We start from the raw sequence: 17783 nt of genomic DNA, 5'->3' as shown, positions 1-17783 counted from the left end.
AAATTTCATGTAATCAAAAATCTATTCTCCAATACATACTGTAAAATTTATCCACACTTGTTTTCATGTAACTCATAAAAACAATATGAGAATATTTCACTAACACAGAAATTCTTTATAGGAACATCGCTAGAAGTTATGGCTATATATCTAACAAATAATTGTATAGAGTTTATACTGGGGTAGCAATGCATACTTCATGTACACATAAATTCTCAAACCTCATACTAGTAAATAATATGTTGCAGGATTACTTGTGGAAGATTTTTAAAGTATGTATTAGAGAAGTAAGTCTCCATTAAGAACAAAGAAAAAGTGAGACAGAGAGAAGGGCAGATTGTGAGGAAGGAATATTTAGATTTATAAAGCAAACTCAGAAACTGAGGGAAGTATGTTGATAGACATTTTATTGGTAATTAGCTCAGTGCCAAGAGGTGCTTGAAAGTCTAGACTTTTGTAGGAAGAAACTGTGAACTAGGAAATAGAATGCCAGCAGTACAGGTGTAGACATCTTTCTGAGATCAGAGTTAAAGGAGCAACAGGAAATGAGGTGGCAATTAAGTAATCAGTTGCTGTCAAGATTCTATTTTTTTCAAGAAGACAGTCTAGGTCAAGGTCAAAGGTAAAGGTAAGGTTGAACAAACTAGAAATCCGATTTTTTCCTAGATAAATATATCTAACAAATACTTGTATAGAGTTTATACTGGGGCAGCAATACATACTTCATGAACACACAAATTCTCAAACCTCATACTAGTAAATAATATGTTGCAGAATTACTTGTGAATACCTGGCATTGCCCCAGAATAGTACTGAGAAAACAACACCTCTTTGATCATGCTTTGGTACAGAGTCTACTAAATAATAATATGCATTTTTTGAAATGACTAAATATACACTTACAAAGTGGTCTATTCAAAGCCATTATAGACTAGTAAGCAAGTAATAAATGTTGAAAAGTCCATAACTACACATTCATATAATACACAGCTGTCACCTTCAATAGAGTAAATAATGCAACTCCTCAACTATGGTTTCTCCTCCCCCCCATCTCTCTCTCTTTCTCTCTTTCTCTCTCTCTCTCTCTCTCTCTCTCTCTCTCTCTCTCTCTCTCTCTCTCCAGTGCTGGTGAATCAAGCTCAGGGCCTTGCACCTGCTAGGCAAGTGCTCTTCCCACTGAGCTAAAATGCAAGTCTCTTAGCGATGGTTCTTTAACCAATATCTACTTATAGAATATGGCTTAAGTTGATCACTTTTAAATCTAACATTGCACATGCAGAGAAGACTTCTTTACCATTCTTAAGTAGCAGTGACTGAATTTAATATTTAGTTATTGTTTGTAAAACATTTTGGTGCCAAATGCTATTGCTATAATATATTCTTTTATTGCAGGTAGCTATCCTATTTAATAATTCAGTCATGAAATAAGTTACTAAAAGATACAGGAAGAACATCATTTCTAATATGTTTGTTAATAGTCAGTGGAATTTGTTGAAAAAAAATTGTTTCTGCTAACCATGTGAACTCTAGTCACTACCTGGATAAAGGTATAGAATAATAATTTACCTCCCAACAGAGCACATCGTATCAGAATGGTTGCCTATTTTCAAGAATTAAAGAGGACATGTTTCCAGCAAAATTTTTATGGGTGATTAAGGCATTTAAATCTTGGAATATTTTCAAGTGTATTTAAGAAATTCAATTTATTATTTCATTCTTAGGATTTGTGAATACTCTCATTACTCGTATTTCATGATAGAAAGTCAAAAGATCAAGCTGCCTTTTTATAATTTAAAAAGTTCCCATTATTACTCCAGTAGACAGCTGAACATTTCATAATGCTCTCTCTGGGGGTAAAATAATTTTATTCATTGCATTACCTTATCTGAAACTCTATAGAGTAAAAGGTGGCAAGAAAAGGGTAAAAAGCCATGAGTTGTTCTCAGTGACCTCAACCATTCTGCCTTTTTGCTTTACAGATGCCTCAGGAACCATAGTTGGTTACTGTTCTGGGTTGTGGGTTGGCAATGGGTAGCTTAAACATGTGCATGGCGTAAACGTGATAAAACTCAGTCTTTGAGAACAATAGAGTGTATTTTCCCCATCCAGCTCTATCAGAGCATTCTATCTTTGCCACCATGTTTTTTTTTTTTTTTTTTGCCTTTTGGAGTTTAGCTAATTTAATTTTACATATAACATAGAGAAGATTGCTTATTAAATTAGAAAAAAAATTTATTACCAGAAAACTTTTCCAATAAAAATGTAATATGGCAAAAGACTGCTCCTGTTTTAGGGAGGAAATTAAGGCCATTAGGAATGATGTATATCAACTGCCTCCCCATTCTCCGAACACCTCATTCTCCTACTCTCCCAAACCTTTCAAGCCTCGTTTCTCTAGGGGTTCCTTTCCCTCAGTTTACAAACTTCCAGTTCTCCCACACTAGAGCTACTTCCCTTCATCATGCATCTTCTGGAAAATGTTGTCCACTGTCTCTCTCCCACTCAACACCACTTACTGAACAACTGGTTTTATCTGAGATGTTTGTTATCACCTCCCACGTGCACCCTCAGCCCCTGCTGTCTAGCTTCTGCCTTTCTCACTCTGCAGAGCTCATGTTTTATTTGTCCTCAGTGATCAAAACCAATGAACACTCTTTATTAGTTCTTTGGTGAACAACAGTAATTATTTTTCTCCTTTTCAATTTTTTTTTGTTCCCTCATTGTCCATGGCACTATACTGATTGGTTCTTGTCCTTCTCCCCACCCTCCTTGTTTTTCCTCTCACCTAGTTTGGCTCTAATGTGTCTTCAATTAAGCATTACTTTGTTTCTTGTGAGATTTCTCCTTTCTCATGATTTCAAGACTATGATTCCCAAATTTCCACCTCAAGCTCAGAAATTTATCAGTATTAAAGGTATACATTCTCTATTGCAAATGTTCCCCAAGCTCCTCCAACTAAAGTCCAAAGTGAAATTTACTATCTTTACTGAAATTGAGCTCCTGTCCTAATTCTCTGCCTCACATGGCTGAATCAATTTCTATCTCATCACTAAAGCTAGAGGTTTGGTTGTTGACTTTTTTCATTACCTTTTCCTCTCCATGCTTGAGATTTAGAAGTACAATATTTCATCAGTTAACACGTACATCTTATATTTTAACATCTCTGAAATCAGATGCATCATAACAAGCAATCACACAAAATGTATTATTATAGATTTTAGTACAAAAGAACTGTGTGTCCTAGGGTCCGGTCCATGGTGCCTTACTTTAGGTGAAATATTATACTTCATAAATCTATCTCAATATCTCCACTTCACTACCAATCCTCCAATTCAACAGTCTTCATCACACTGAGAGCTATCATACACTGATGAAGAAAATTAGATAATAAAGAAATGGAAAGGAATCCCATTTTCATTCTCTGGATTAATAAATACTGTCAAAATATCTCTGCAATTCAACGTGATCTACAGATTCAATGAAATTCCCATCAAAATTCCAATAGCAATTTACATAATAGTAGGAAAAAAATTGTGAAATTAATATGGAACCATAAAGATCCCCAAAGAGCTAACTACTTTTTTGGGCAAAAAGAGAAAAATTGGAGGTACTACATATCCTGATTTCATAGTACAATACAAATATACAGTTATCAAAGCAGTATGTATCAGCATTAAAACAGACATATAAACCGATGCAGCAAAATAGAGATCCCAGAATAAACCCACACATGTCTGGTCACCTGAACATTGACAGAAGTTCCAAGAATATACACAGGGAAAGGAGAATATTTTAATAAATGGTGCTGGGAAAATGGATACTCACATACAAAAGAATGTACCTTTCTCACACATCTCAAAAGTCAATTCAAAATGCATTAAAAGATTCTCCATAAGACCTGACACTATAAAACTTCTAGAAGAACACATAGGGGGGAAAAACACTCCTGGACCTTGATCTTAGCCATGATTTCTTGGATAGAATACCCAAATCACAGGCAACAAAAGGAAAATAATAAAGTGGAGTTACATTAGACTACAAAGCTTCTGCACAGCAAAGGAAACAACAAAAAATATGGAACAGCCCCCTATGGTATGAAAGAAAATATCTGCAAACCATGTATCTAGTATCCAAAATATATAAGGAAACTCCCATAACCCAGTAGCAACAAATAACTGCATTGAAATAGCTAAAGGGCCAGAATAGACATGCAAATGGCCAACTGATAAATGAAAAGGGGCTCAGGATCTCTAATCATCAGGGAGATGCAAATAAACTACAAGGAGGAATCATCTCATACCCATTGGGATCTCTTTTACTAAAGAAGCAAAAGATAATAAATGCTAGTGAAGACATGGGAAAAGAGGACCCTTGTATCCTATTGGTGGAAGTGGAAATTGGTGAAGCCTCTATAGAAAACAGAGACTCCTGTGCTGCCCTACATCACCTACCTGCTATGATGAAATGATGTCTGTACTAGGATCTGAAGGATGTTAGCTAGATTAAAAGAGAAGGGAAGACTGTTTTCAATAAACAATCTGACTGTGCCAAGTTCCTGTGGTGGTTGATCTCATTAAAAAAATGACCAGTGTGGGGCAGAAGTAGGAACCATGTGGGCAGGTAGAAGATGAGGCTGAGGGGAAAATTGGGAACAGAGACCGCAAGGCTTCAAGGATCCCTATAACCTTAGGACAATGGAAAACTAGAAGAATGTTTTAAATGCTGGGGATAGAGGGTCATATGATGAGAAACGCATTTTGTCAAGGTCCTTCCGTCTTGATCTAAGGTGAACTAGTGAGGACTTGGGAAACCAGTTATGTCTTTTGCACAAATTAGATGAAATAATGTGGTACATAGAAAGAACACAGAATTATTTACAGTTGGGCAGGCTGCAGATAGACTCGGACCCCTGCATACCTACAACAGTGCAAGAATATGAGAGAGAATTATGGAGAGCTTGACAAACATTAGCCCTCTTCTACCACTTTGAAACCAGGTCTCTTGAAGCAGGCTGCCAAAGAGCCATATGTAATGTACAAAGCACATCCACTTCCACATTTTAAAATCCACCCCAAAGCTTATACTTCAGATCTACATTCGGATTATATTACTCTCAATGGCTATAGTATTACCTATCTTTATACTTTCTACTATTAACTTTGTTATTTGTTTAATTTAAAAAGCAAATTCCAATCTTAGGAATAAAAACAAAAAAACACACAAAACTCGTTCTATAGACTTAATAAGTAGGTTGAGGTAAGTCAAGAAGATTACAATTGGGTCCAAGCAGCATAAACTCTAACCCCTTGAACAATGCCTTCTTTTGTGTACTGCACTTCCTATGGGTATCAGAGTAGAACTGTGTAATGACAGCCCTAATAGCTACCAGTCATAAAGAAACAACAGAAGAACAAATGTTGAGACTTGAAAGTTGGAAGGATCAATAGCTAGATAGCATTTGTTATATGAGAGCTGAAATCAGATCTTCAAAGAAATTCTGCCGAAAGCAAAATAAATTAGGTCGTTTAGGATGCTCAAAAAACAACTTATTTTAAGGTTTAAATCCCAACATACACAATATATTTCTGTCACTGCTCATCTGGTTTAAAGGATTTATCCAGTTCAGCCTTTGTTTATCCTCTGGCCATTTTATAGTCAAGGATACTCTATCTAGTATAATATTTTTAAAGCTCATAAGTGCATGAGTTTCAACTTCTGTGCATGTCTTAAAAATTGATATTATTCATCTTTTTATTCCTAGCATCTAGAAAATCCTGTCGAACCAAGTGAATACTTCAAGTTATTTGTTGGTGGGGTAAACATGAATTAATGTAGCTCAAATATTATTCGATTGTTACCTTTTCTGAGATCATTTTACTACCTGCTTTCATCTATTTTATTCATGACACTTACTGTTTTATGAATTTATAGCATTTGTGTATCCTTATTCTTGTTATTTTCCTCATTAACCATATATTGCAGGAGGAAAAGGATTTTGACTGGGCCCTAGAAGACAGCCTGGCACAGACTAAGGTTACAACATATTTGATAGAACAACCAATAATCGATATTTTGTGATTACTTTTCTACTTATCAGTACTTGATAAGGTAACTTTATTATGTTGGGCAATTATCATTCTCTAATTGTAATCCATCAGGTCTCACCAACAAAATTACACACACATGTAGATAGGTAAATGTCTGTATCCAACTCTGTATCCACCTATAGAGATTATTTTTTAGCATATAACTCATGCAATTATGGGTAGAAGAAAGTCTAAAGTGTTCATAAAATCTCCAGGGAAGACCTATAGCATAGGAATTCTAGTGATTTCTTTTTTCTCTTCTGGGGACTTCAGTCTGTTTTAAAATATCATCAACTGATTGGATGAGGCTCACCCACATTACAGAAAACAATCTACTCAAAATCTACTGATTTAAATAAATATAAATCATCTAACAATATCTTCACAGTAACATCTAGGTTGATATTTGACCAAACAATCTGGGAACATAGTCCAGCCAAGTTGAAATAATAAGATAAGAAGCTTAACCCCTAAATCTTGTTTTTATCCCACACATTGCCAACATGGAGCAGATATGCTGTCTGCACAGATGCTGCCAGCAGAGGGCACCCTCCAGCATAGATTTTGAGAGTCTCAAGTATGTGCCAGGCCCCAGTGCAAATTTAGTGAATTAGAAGCTGCACAGTGACATGATTGACAGGGGGTCCCAATACTCATTAGGCAGCTGCCATGCTCTTCCTAGGGAATTTTGAGTGGGGAAATCTTCGTATTCCACACACTCCAGTTCTCAAAACTATTTGCATTATGGGTGGTCAAGATAAAGGACTTGCGTATGTGGGCTGTCTTGCCTTACTCTATGTAGAGAGAACATGTGGACAAAATGAAGACCAGCACTGTATCAGAGGCTTTCCAAAACGTAAGATGTACTCTCAGCCTTCACTTTGTCATAAGCCCAGGAAGAAAGAGTAGCACAGCAGAAGACGGTCTGCACTGCCCTATGGAGACCTCGGCTCTTTGATCCAAGTGCAACGGTTTCTCTCTAGGTGACCTTGAATAACCGCTCAGGTTTGGTTGAAGTTTCTTTCTCTAAACATTGGGCAATTTGGGATAGATCTGTGAGCTGACTTCAAATTTTGGTAGTCTGCTATCAAATGAGATGATATCTATAAAAATACTCATAATCTGTGAAAATGCATGGTGAAGACTACTGAGTACAGCACCAAGGTGTTCTCATGAAAGAAGTGCCTCTCCCCACCCCTGACACACAACATGCTTTATTTATTGCACAAGAAAATTTTCAAAGTCCCACAAAATGGATTCCCATCAGGATTACCAAACACTGAAATTCCACTTTTGGAGATTAAGAAAAAAAGCCAGCCACTTAAAGCTATGAATAAATGAATAAGATTGTTTTTAACTGAGTACAAACAGAGAGAGCAGGCACATACTTTGAATCAGAGGCTAGAAGAAAAGAAGTTTGAGAGTTGGAGTAGAATGACACAGAAATTAGATTAATGGGGCTTGTAAATCATGGTTTGCCTAGTGCAACTGTGCATGTGGCTATATATATTTTTTAAAAAAGTTCTTCACTAAGCTGTTGGGCTGAGGGGCATGGGATCAGCTGAGGTCAAATGATTCTGCTATATGATGATTAGCCCTGGTCTTTAGAATCAGATTTAACAAAATCCAAACTCTTATGTGATGTTTAAATCAATTGTGATTGGAAACACTAGGATCTTGGGTCAACTTATTCTATTTACATCTTAAAAATAGCTCATGGGAAGGGACTGTCATCCAGGCATACCAACTCTAGGAATTTCTTTTGTTCCCTCACATATCACAACCACTCAACTAGCAAATCCCTCTACTTTCAGGCTGACCCTGACTGTCTTCACATTTATATACAGGGCTACCATTGAGGAGGGGCTAGGATACCACTATCTCCTCCTTAAATGAACTTTGTAGTTTCCAAGCTAACCTCCACACTCATTCCTACTGCTCTGAAGTCACTTCCATACAACATACAGCTGGGTCTTCTTACAATTAAAATATTATCACATCTCTCCATGTTTAAATTTCCCATCACAGTTAGAATTATAACTAAATTTTCCTCCATGACCTATCCTCTCTCCAACCCTACTTACATCAATTTCCTAATCATTCAATATCTTTTGTCTGACACATTGACCCCTGTCATTTTCCACATACTAGATTCTTCTCTGTGCAAGAATTTTCCTACATGTTATTAATACAGCACGATTAATTTTACTTTTATATATAATTCTAATGCACCAATTAAAAAATAAATTAAAAAAAGACCAACAGAATAGGAGTGGGGGATTTGGGGGAGAAAGGTAAGAATAGAAGGTGGTAGTAATGGAGAACAAATTATGTTATATGTTTTTTAAAATGAACCCCAAACCTATGTAAAATGTGATGACACACTAATACAAACATAAGTTAAAAAAAGAATATTCTTACATGTTAGTATCTGCCTTAGACATTCTCCATACAGTGACCCACGTCTCATATTTAGTCTCAGAAATGTCTTCTAAAGCAATCTGTATCCAATCATGATAGAAAATACACAGCAGAGCAATAAAAAATAAATAAAAGAAAACACAGTAGTTTAAACTGTTACCTATGATTAAAGAATATCTGAAAGATGTATGAAAACTCTCTGCTACCTTAGCGCTGGGAAGGAAATTCAAAGATGGGAAGACTTGGAAGTTGTTCAGATCTCATCAGAGGAAGTGTGGCTTAGCCACCAGAGTGCAGAGAAGTTTGTTTGTGTCACTAGGCCAAAGCTCATGTGGAGTTGCTAGGTAAACTATCGACAATCCTCCAGAGTACAGGAGAGGAGGAGTGTGATCAGCAGTAGGTAGCTGAGCATGTGTTAGAAGTTTGGCAGCCAGCAGTGAGAGAAAGCCTTCACAGCCTGAAGGTCATGGGAGTTGGAGGGTTTGCTGAAAGAGTGATTGCTAGTGATTGTGGGACACTCTGGGCCAAAGGTATCTGCAAATGCAGACTTCAAGCAAGGATTTTGCCAGGCCAAGGCTACAAGATCACAGAGGAAGAGAGTCCTGATTCCTTATTTAGATCCCCTCTATGGGCTGCCCTTACATTCCTACCATCAACCAGCTCTCCTTCTCTTGCCACCCCCTCCAAAAATAGGAGGGAGCCTCTTCTTTCTGCAGTGTCCTTCCAGCAATCCTTACCAAGCAAGCTTGACATCACGTTCATTTTAAAGCATAAACACTTCAAAAATTATTTTGCTTACCACAGAACACATATTGAAGGGTGCAGTCAGAGCCCTGCAAGCTTAACACATCACTCTGTATCTCATTCCTTGGTCCCCCCCAACCCCCAGTATCACTTATACATTTTTATTAGGGTTTTCTTGATTATTTTCCTTTGAGTCTCTAATCAGATTATAAGGATTCCAAGAAATGTATAATATTCTCAGAATCATAAAAGGTACTTAAGATGTTGTTTGAATGAATGTTCGATTAATTTCTATAATTGACACCGAAGAAGAGATCTCTTTTAGACTAACAATGAGATGTTTCCGTCTCCAGGTTTAATAGGAAGACAGAATTGGGAGAAGAACAAACTCATATGGACTTCTCAGTCTTCAACATATCTTTCTAGAATATTTTTTAAAAAAATAAAGAAAAGAAAGATATCTCAGTACAAGGATGATATTCCCATTTAAGTATTACACTGATAACTGATTTGAGTATAATCCGTTGGTTTTATGTAAACTGATTCTGGCCACCTGAGGGTAGAGGTAGCACTAAAGCTCTGCAAAGTATTTTGCTGTTTCAGTTTACTTTGCCATGTTGTGCCACAGCAAATACTGAAGTATCAACATACCTTATTATTAGAAAGCATTTAAACTTACTGTTCTAGTCAACTTTTTCACTACTGTGACTAAAAGATCTGACCAGAACAATTTTAGGGAAGAAAAGTTTACTTCGGGGTCACAGTTTCAGAGGTCTTAGTCCATTCCTCAGTGCTCCAGGAATGGAGAAGAATGTGGTGGAGGGAAACAGCTCACCTGTTCATCAGGAAGCAGAGAGGCCTTCACTTGCTAGATACACATTAAATCCAAAAACCACGCCCCCAATTTCCAACTCCTCCAGCCATACTCTACCATTTCAGTTACCACTCAAGTTAATCCCTATCAAGGGATTGACTCACAAATTGGTTTAAGACTCTTACTATCCAATCATTTCTCTTCCAAACCTTCTTGCATTGTCTCACAGGTGAGCTTTTGCAGGATACCACATCTAAACCATAACGCTTACCATCCAACATAATTTAAATAAACAATAAGATAGCTGTTTGGTTCCAGATTTCCTCATGTCCATCCCACTGTTTATTTGTTATCTCTGAAATATGATTTTATATTTTCCTTTGCATGCAATCATTTCAGTGATGGACATTGACAATTACCAGTGTTTTATGTTGTATATTCTTATATACTGAGATTGCTTTTTTCTCAAAGTAAACAGTTTTAAAAAGTAAAGACTGCATGTAAATAATTGGAAAGAGACTATTATGATGCTAGTTAACTAGTTGGACTCTTGGGTCTCTAAACCCCTTGAATGATGTCTAAAAATATCTCCTCCAAAATCAGGGTGGATGTTAAAACTGTGAAGAAAGAATAGGCAGCTTGGGAGGAACTCACTTTTCTTGGTTTCAAGGAAAGCTTTTCTGAGTGATATTGAAGTTGAGACCTGAAGTTAGAAAAGGAGTCAGTCAAGGTAACAAAAAGAGAGAATGTATCAGGTCAAGAAAAAGCACACTTGAATGTGCTGAGAAAAAAAAGGTGTCTTGCAGTTCCTAGGGTCTGGAAGGAGGAGTGTGCATGAAAACCAGGGAGCACAGGGATCGAGGGGTGGCTGAGAGGAGCTAAGGCTAGATGGGAACCAGATTCCGCACTTCCAATGATGTCATGTTAGCTACTCTAGTATTGGGCAGGAAGTGACACAGTATAAAATATTTTATTTCTAAAATCCCCACTAATTTTTATTCACAATTGTAGATAATTATAAATATAAAAATTAACTTCTTTTTCATAACATAATTAATAACTTATGTATTAAATATTGACAACTTCCAATAATCAATACTCCTTTTTTAAAATTTTTAGTGAATACTGTTTTTGAGTCCCAAAAAACCAGTAAGCATTGGAAGTTAGGGAAAAATAAAGAAAATAAAATCCAAATACTTAATCTATTAGATAAAACATCTAGGCTATCATTGTACCTATACTACCTATTTCTGTTTCTTCTTTAATGTTCTATTTGTTAGCACTTTAAAACGTTCATTTTCCTGTGTTTAAAAACACTCTCTTTAAAAAAAATTTAGAAATGAAAATAAAAGGGGGAATTCAGTGAAGTAGCGGAAGAGATTGAGGAGAAGGGACAGAGGAAGGGAGGAACAGTAGATTGAATGGATCTGACCTAACTTCCCTGTGTACATACATGAATATACCAGGGCAAGTCTCGCCTTCATGTACATCCATGATACTAATTAAAAAAAATATGCTAGTAAATAGCAGAAAGATCAGTAGAGCAGAGGGAAGGGAACAGGGGAAGGAAGAAGAAAAGGGAAGGGGAAGTACTGAGGAATAAATTAGAGCAAATTATATTCCATGTGTTTATAATTATATCAAAATGAATCCTAATGTTATGTATAACCAAAAAGAACTAATAAAAAATTCCCATCTGGCATATGTTTCTTCCCTAGAAGAACTTCCCTTACCATTTCTTATAGTATTGTTCTGCTGTCAGTGATAAACTCTTTTAGTTTTTATTTTTAAAAAATTATTGGTTTTGTCTTACTTTTACAAATAGCTTCATTGAGGTATAATTGATATGAAATATGGTGCCCAAATTTAATTTGATAATCTTTGATATATGTTGATGTCTACAAAACCATCACCACAATATAAATAATGAACATATTCATTGTCCTGCAAAACTTTCAGATTTCCCTTTGTGACTCACCCACCTTCTTCCTCCTTGTCCCTGCCACCTTGAGCAAGAACTGATCTACTTTCTATGAGCATAGATTACTTTGCATTTTTTTAGAATTTTATGTACACTGAATCATAGAGTATGCACTAATTTTTATCTGTCATCTTTCAGCATATGTATTTTCAGTTTCACTCACATTGTTTGTATTAATAATTGATCATATTTCATAATTAATATCTTATATCTTATTCAACATCTGTTAATGAATACATAGATTATTTCTAAAATTCAGCAATTATAAATAAAGTTGCTGTGAACTTTTGTATTTTAAAATATTCTCCTTTTAACATACATACTACACAATAATTTATTAAATTGCTATATCATACATTATTATAAATGCAACCTTCTTCATGTCCTATTAGGTCTTTCTTTTAAAAATACCTTTGATTAAAATATTTAGTGTAAATTATTTGTCAATGCATATTTGTATATATTTCTAATTATTTTATTAGCCTAGATTCTTCAAAGTAGAATTGTTGAGTCAAATATTACAGATATTTTCCTAAAAATTACTCATTATTCTTATGTTTTAGCACGGATATTGAATCATCCCAATGTAAGCAATGGATATTATATCTACCTTACAATATTGTATTCTATCTTTTGAGTTTAAAAACTTTGTGGTTGTTATCCATTTATACTCCCTCTTTTCTAAATTATTTATTCATGTCTTTTGACTATTCCTGGAAGAGATTTAATGTTGTGTTTGCTCGTTTGCAGGTTTATCATAAATATTTTCAAGTAATTTTTGGTTTGTTAATTTTTTTATAAAATTTTTGTGACCTGCATTCATTTGTTTTATTTTTGAATACAGTCAAATCTATAAATTTCTTTTATGACAGTATGTACTGCTATAAAATGTAGAAAGTTTTTCTCCAGCAAAAAAAAAATCATTGTTATTCTCTTAGAGATTTTTAAATTATGCAATTTATTCAGACTTAGTCTTAAGAGCACTGTGAAAGTTGATGGTCAAAATTTACTTCTTTAAGCCATTTTTAATTCAACACATATATAATACCCATTTATCCTGTGAAAGTAATCTTCTAGGCATTGAATGAAATAGCAATGAACTAAATAAAGATCTTGCCTTTTTAGACTTTATATTCCAGTGAAAATGAGATCCGATTGCTGTGCAAAAACTTTAAAAATTGATATGGTTCCCTGATTGAATCTAGGTTTTATTTCTCAAGTGTTAGGGCTCTTGTGAAGGAAATCAGTGTCTGAGCCAATATCTTGGAGTGTTGACTCTGTTTTCTTACAGCAGTTGCAAATTTTATGTTTTAATCCTTGAGTTTTTTTATCCACTTTGATTTGACTTTTGTGCAGAGTGAGAGATAGGGTTCTACTTTCACTGTTTTACATATGGATATCCAGTTTTCCCAGTACCATTTGTTAAAAAGGCTATCTTTTCTCTGATGTATGTTTTAGCCAACTTTGCTGAATATCAAATGACTGTAGTCTGTGGGTTTGTTCTATTCTGTTCCATTGGTCTTCACGTCTGTTTTGATGCCAATTTCATGCTGTTTTGTTACTATAGCTCTCTCGTATAATTTGAGATCAGGTATTGTGATGAGCTCAACATCAACCACTCTTCTTGCTCAGAATTGCTTTTGATATTCTTGGTTTTTTTGTTCTTCTAAATAAATTTTACAGCTGTTTGTTTCTAGTTCTATGAAAAATGTCATCAGTATTTTGATGGGGATTGGATTGACTCTGTTTAATATAGTAATATAGCCATTTTGACAATATTAATTTTGTTTCTCCAAGAAAATGGGATATCTTTTCCATTTTCTAAGGTCATCTTCACTTTCTTTCTTTGGTGTTCTGTAGTTTTCACTGTGGAGTTCTTTCACCTTGTTGGTTAGATTTATTTCTAAGTATATTATTTTTATTTGTTGAGGTTATTGTGAATGGAATTTTCTTGATTTTTTTCCTCAGTGGATTCACTATTGGAATATAGGAAAGCTACTGATTTTTTGTATGTTGATCTTGAAATCCTGCCACTTTGCTGAATTTATTGATCATCTCTAGAGGTCTTCTGGTGGAGATTTTTTGGGGTCTTCTCTATATAGATCATGTTATAAGCAAACAGAATTAGAGTCTTCTTTTTATATACGTATCCTTTAATTTTCTTTTCTTGCCTGATCATTCTGGCTGTTTTCAAGAACTATATTTAATAGAAATACTGAGAATAGACGTCTTCATCTTATCCTTGATTTTAGAAAGAATGTTTTCAGTTTTTCTCTGTTTAGTATGATGTTGGCTTTGGGTCGTTCATATATAACCTTTATGATATTGAGGCAAGTTTCTTCTCTCCCTAGTATTGTCAGCATTTTTAACCTAAGTTAAAAGTGGTATGACATCAAATTTAAAAGTTTCTGCACAGCAAAGGGAACAACAGCACAAAGAGAGAAACTACAGAATGGGAGAAAATCTTTGCCAGTTAATCCTCCAACAAGAGATTAATATACAGAATATTAAAAAAAACTCAACACACACACACATACAATCAATATGTGTAAAAAAGGAACTAAACAGACATTTCTAAAAAGAAGAAATACAAGTGGCTAATAAATATATGAAAAAAAATGTCCAACATATCTAGCAATCAGGGAAATAGAAGTCAAAATTACATTGAGGATTCATCTCACTCTAATTAGAATGGCAATCACCAAGAATGCAAATAATGAGAAATATTGGCAAGAAGGCAGAGAAAAATGTACACTCACACACTGTTAGTCAGACTGCAAATTAGTACAACCACTTTGGAAAGCAGTATGAAGATTTCTCAAAAGACTAGGAATGAAACCACCATATGACTCTTGCTATCCCACTCGTTGTCATGTTGTCATTTATCCAAAGGAATTGAAATCAGTGCACTCCAGTGATACAAGCATATCAATATTTATAGCAGCACAATTCACAATAGCCAAATTATGAAATCATCCCAGGTGCCCATCAACAAAAGAATGGATGAAAAAAAATGTAACATATTCACACAACGGAGTCTTACTGAGTCATAAAGAAGAATGAAATGAAAGCATTCTCTGGTAAATGGATGAAACTGGGAAAAATCATGGTGAATGAAATAAGCCAGACTCAGAAAGGCAAAGACCAAATGTTTTCTCTCATATGTGGATTCTAGGAAGAAATAAGGAAGTAAAAAGGGGATATTCCTTGAAAATAGAAGGGAGATCAGTGGGGTGGAAGAAGAGGATTGAGGAGGAAGATGGAGGGATGGGAAAAGGGAGGAACAGTGGAATGAAATTGAGTAAATTATGCTTTATACATATATCAATAGATAACAATTAATTCTACCTTCATCTATAAAGCACAAATTAAAAAATAAGTAAATAGAAGGAATACCAGCAGAGTAGAGGAAGGGGATCAGGAGAAGAAAGAAGGAGAGAGAAACTGGAAGTACTAGGGATTTTAATAGAGCAAATTATTTTCTATGCATGTATGAATATGTCAAAATGAACCCCACTATTATTTGTAATGAGAATGCAGTAATAAAAAACATTAAAAGAATACCCATCACCATTTATTAAATAGCCTCTACCTTCTTGAATAATTTTATATTATTTTAAACATAAATATTTTTCATATATAAAAATGCTTATTTCTTGAACATTTGTTCTGCTTTCTTGATGTGTTCATTTTTCCAGCACTGCACCTTTTATAGTGCTATGCCATGCATATTAATATAAGGTAGACCAAGTCTACATTATTATTATTCATTTAAAAAGTATTTTGTATAGTCTAGCCAACTTATTCTTCAAAAAGGATTTCAGGTTTTTTGAAATCAGTTTGAAAATACTCTTTACTAGAGTTTTAATTAATGTTAATTATACCTATATATTTATATGAAAATAAACATTTTATAAGCAAAATGTTTTTATCCATGAATATTTTATTTCTTTCCATTTTATTATAATATATATCAAACTGTACTGGTTTTCTTCAGCAAGATTTCTCACATCTGTTAAGAAGTCTCTTAGATTTGGTGGAGTTTTCACTTGTTAAAGATAGATTTTTTTCCTACTATGTACACTAATTTATTAATGATTCTTCCATAGTAAATCCTTTAGCGTCAGATATTTTTCATGTGTCAATTAATTTTACTAAGCTTCTATTAATTCTATGTATTTTGCCTACTTCCCATAAGTTTCATAACACAATGATAATGTGTGCCAATTGACTTGGTTTATAGAGTGAAAGCTTTGTTTCATACTTTGAGGATTGGAATTTATGAAATATTATCAAACAGTGAAGGTTTGATGACAGAAGAAAACATACTTATTTAGAACACACAATTTTTCCCAAACCTGATCTAAAATGAAAATTAAAAAAAAAATACTTGCCTGGAATCTATAAATTATGAACTGGATAAAGTCAAAGAATCTATAGTAATCAAATTATAAGTAAAATTTAAAGAGAGAGTATAAGTTAAGATTGCACATTAAGAACTGCCAGTAATTTCATATGCAAATATGCTCACTTTAAAAAATAAATAAAGAAAAATCATAGTGAACTAGTAATTATTCTCCATTATATAATCTTAAAATCTTATTCTCAAGAAATAAACTTTTTATTTCCACAAGTCACTGGTTACTGGATTATTCACCATTTCATAGTATCATAATACTAAAAACTTACACTGGCAAAAAAGCAGCCTGTAATGATGAACCAGTGTGCATACTTGAAGAAATATAATCTGAAATGTTTCCACAGTTCTGAGGACTAAAACCACTTATGTATAAAAACATGGATGATTTTCCATTCCTGTAGCAGTTACTGTAGCAGATGGAATATTTTCACTCTTTTCAGGCATAAAGAATTTTTTATGAACTCAACAGACATAGTTGATGAAGTCATCCACCTTTTGGATATCAATGGCTCCTAGAAATATAATTTCTAGTTATTTGGGGTTGGAGGGGAAGGGAGGGGGCATGGGGTTAGAAATAATGGTGGAATGTGATGATCATTATTATCCAAAGTACATGTATGAAGCCATGAATTGGTATGAATATATTTTGTATACAACCAGAGATGTGAAAAATTGTGCTTTATATGTGTAATAAGAATTTTAATGCATTCTGCTGCCATACATAAATAAATAAAAAAATTTGCAGTTATTATATATTGAGGTTGACCCTTGTTTTCTTTACAAAAATATCCATGCCAAGGTGAGGGACAAGACCCCCAAAGTGCAAGAAGGGAAGCAAGAAGGGAATAAAAGAACAAGACCTTCAGGACAGAGGCTTTGATAACATGCATCAGGGCTAATTCAAGACAGGGAGTCTTTGAAAAAAAAATAGGAGTAGTAAGAATAAAAAAAATCTAGAGAGCATATTGTCATAACACAAGGAGATGGATTTCAAGAATGAGTATGTAATCAACAGTGTCAAGATGGTGGTCTTAGGTGATATGCTTACCATATAAATAAGGCATTGTCTGCTTTCATGGTGGAATATGCTAGAAAAAGTAATTAAGATTGTACTAAAAGGAAGGCTATATCTCATTTTCCCTTAAGTAAAATATTTAAGTTGACTGTTAGTATTGGAAAGAAGGAATTGGTGTGGGAGGAAGGAAGTTGGGTGGTGTTTCAAAGGAAAAATGATTTATCCAAATGTATTTATATACCCAGAATAGAGAAAAAGATGGATATAGAACTAAACAAGTTCTGTCAGTGGACTATAATTTT

This window comes from Ictidomys tridecemlineatus, chromosome 5 (assembly GCF_052094955.1).
Source record: "Ictidomys tridecemlineatus isolate mIctTri1 chromosome 5, mIctTri1.hap1, whole genome shotgun sequence".
In the NCBI taxonomy this organism is placed as follows: Eukaryota; Metazoa; Chordata; class Mammalia; order Rodentia; family Sciuridae; genus Ictidomys; species Ictidomys tridecemlineatus.
The sequence above is the reverse complement of the archived record's forward strand: the minus strand, read 5'-3'. Positions refer to the sequence as shown.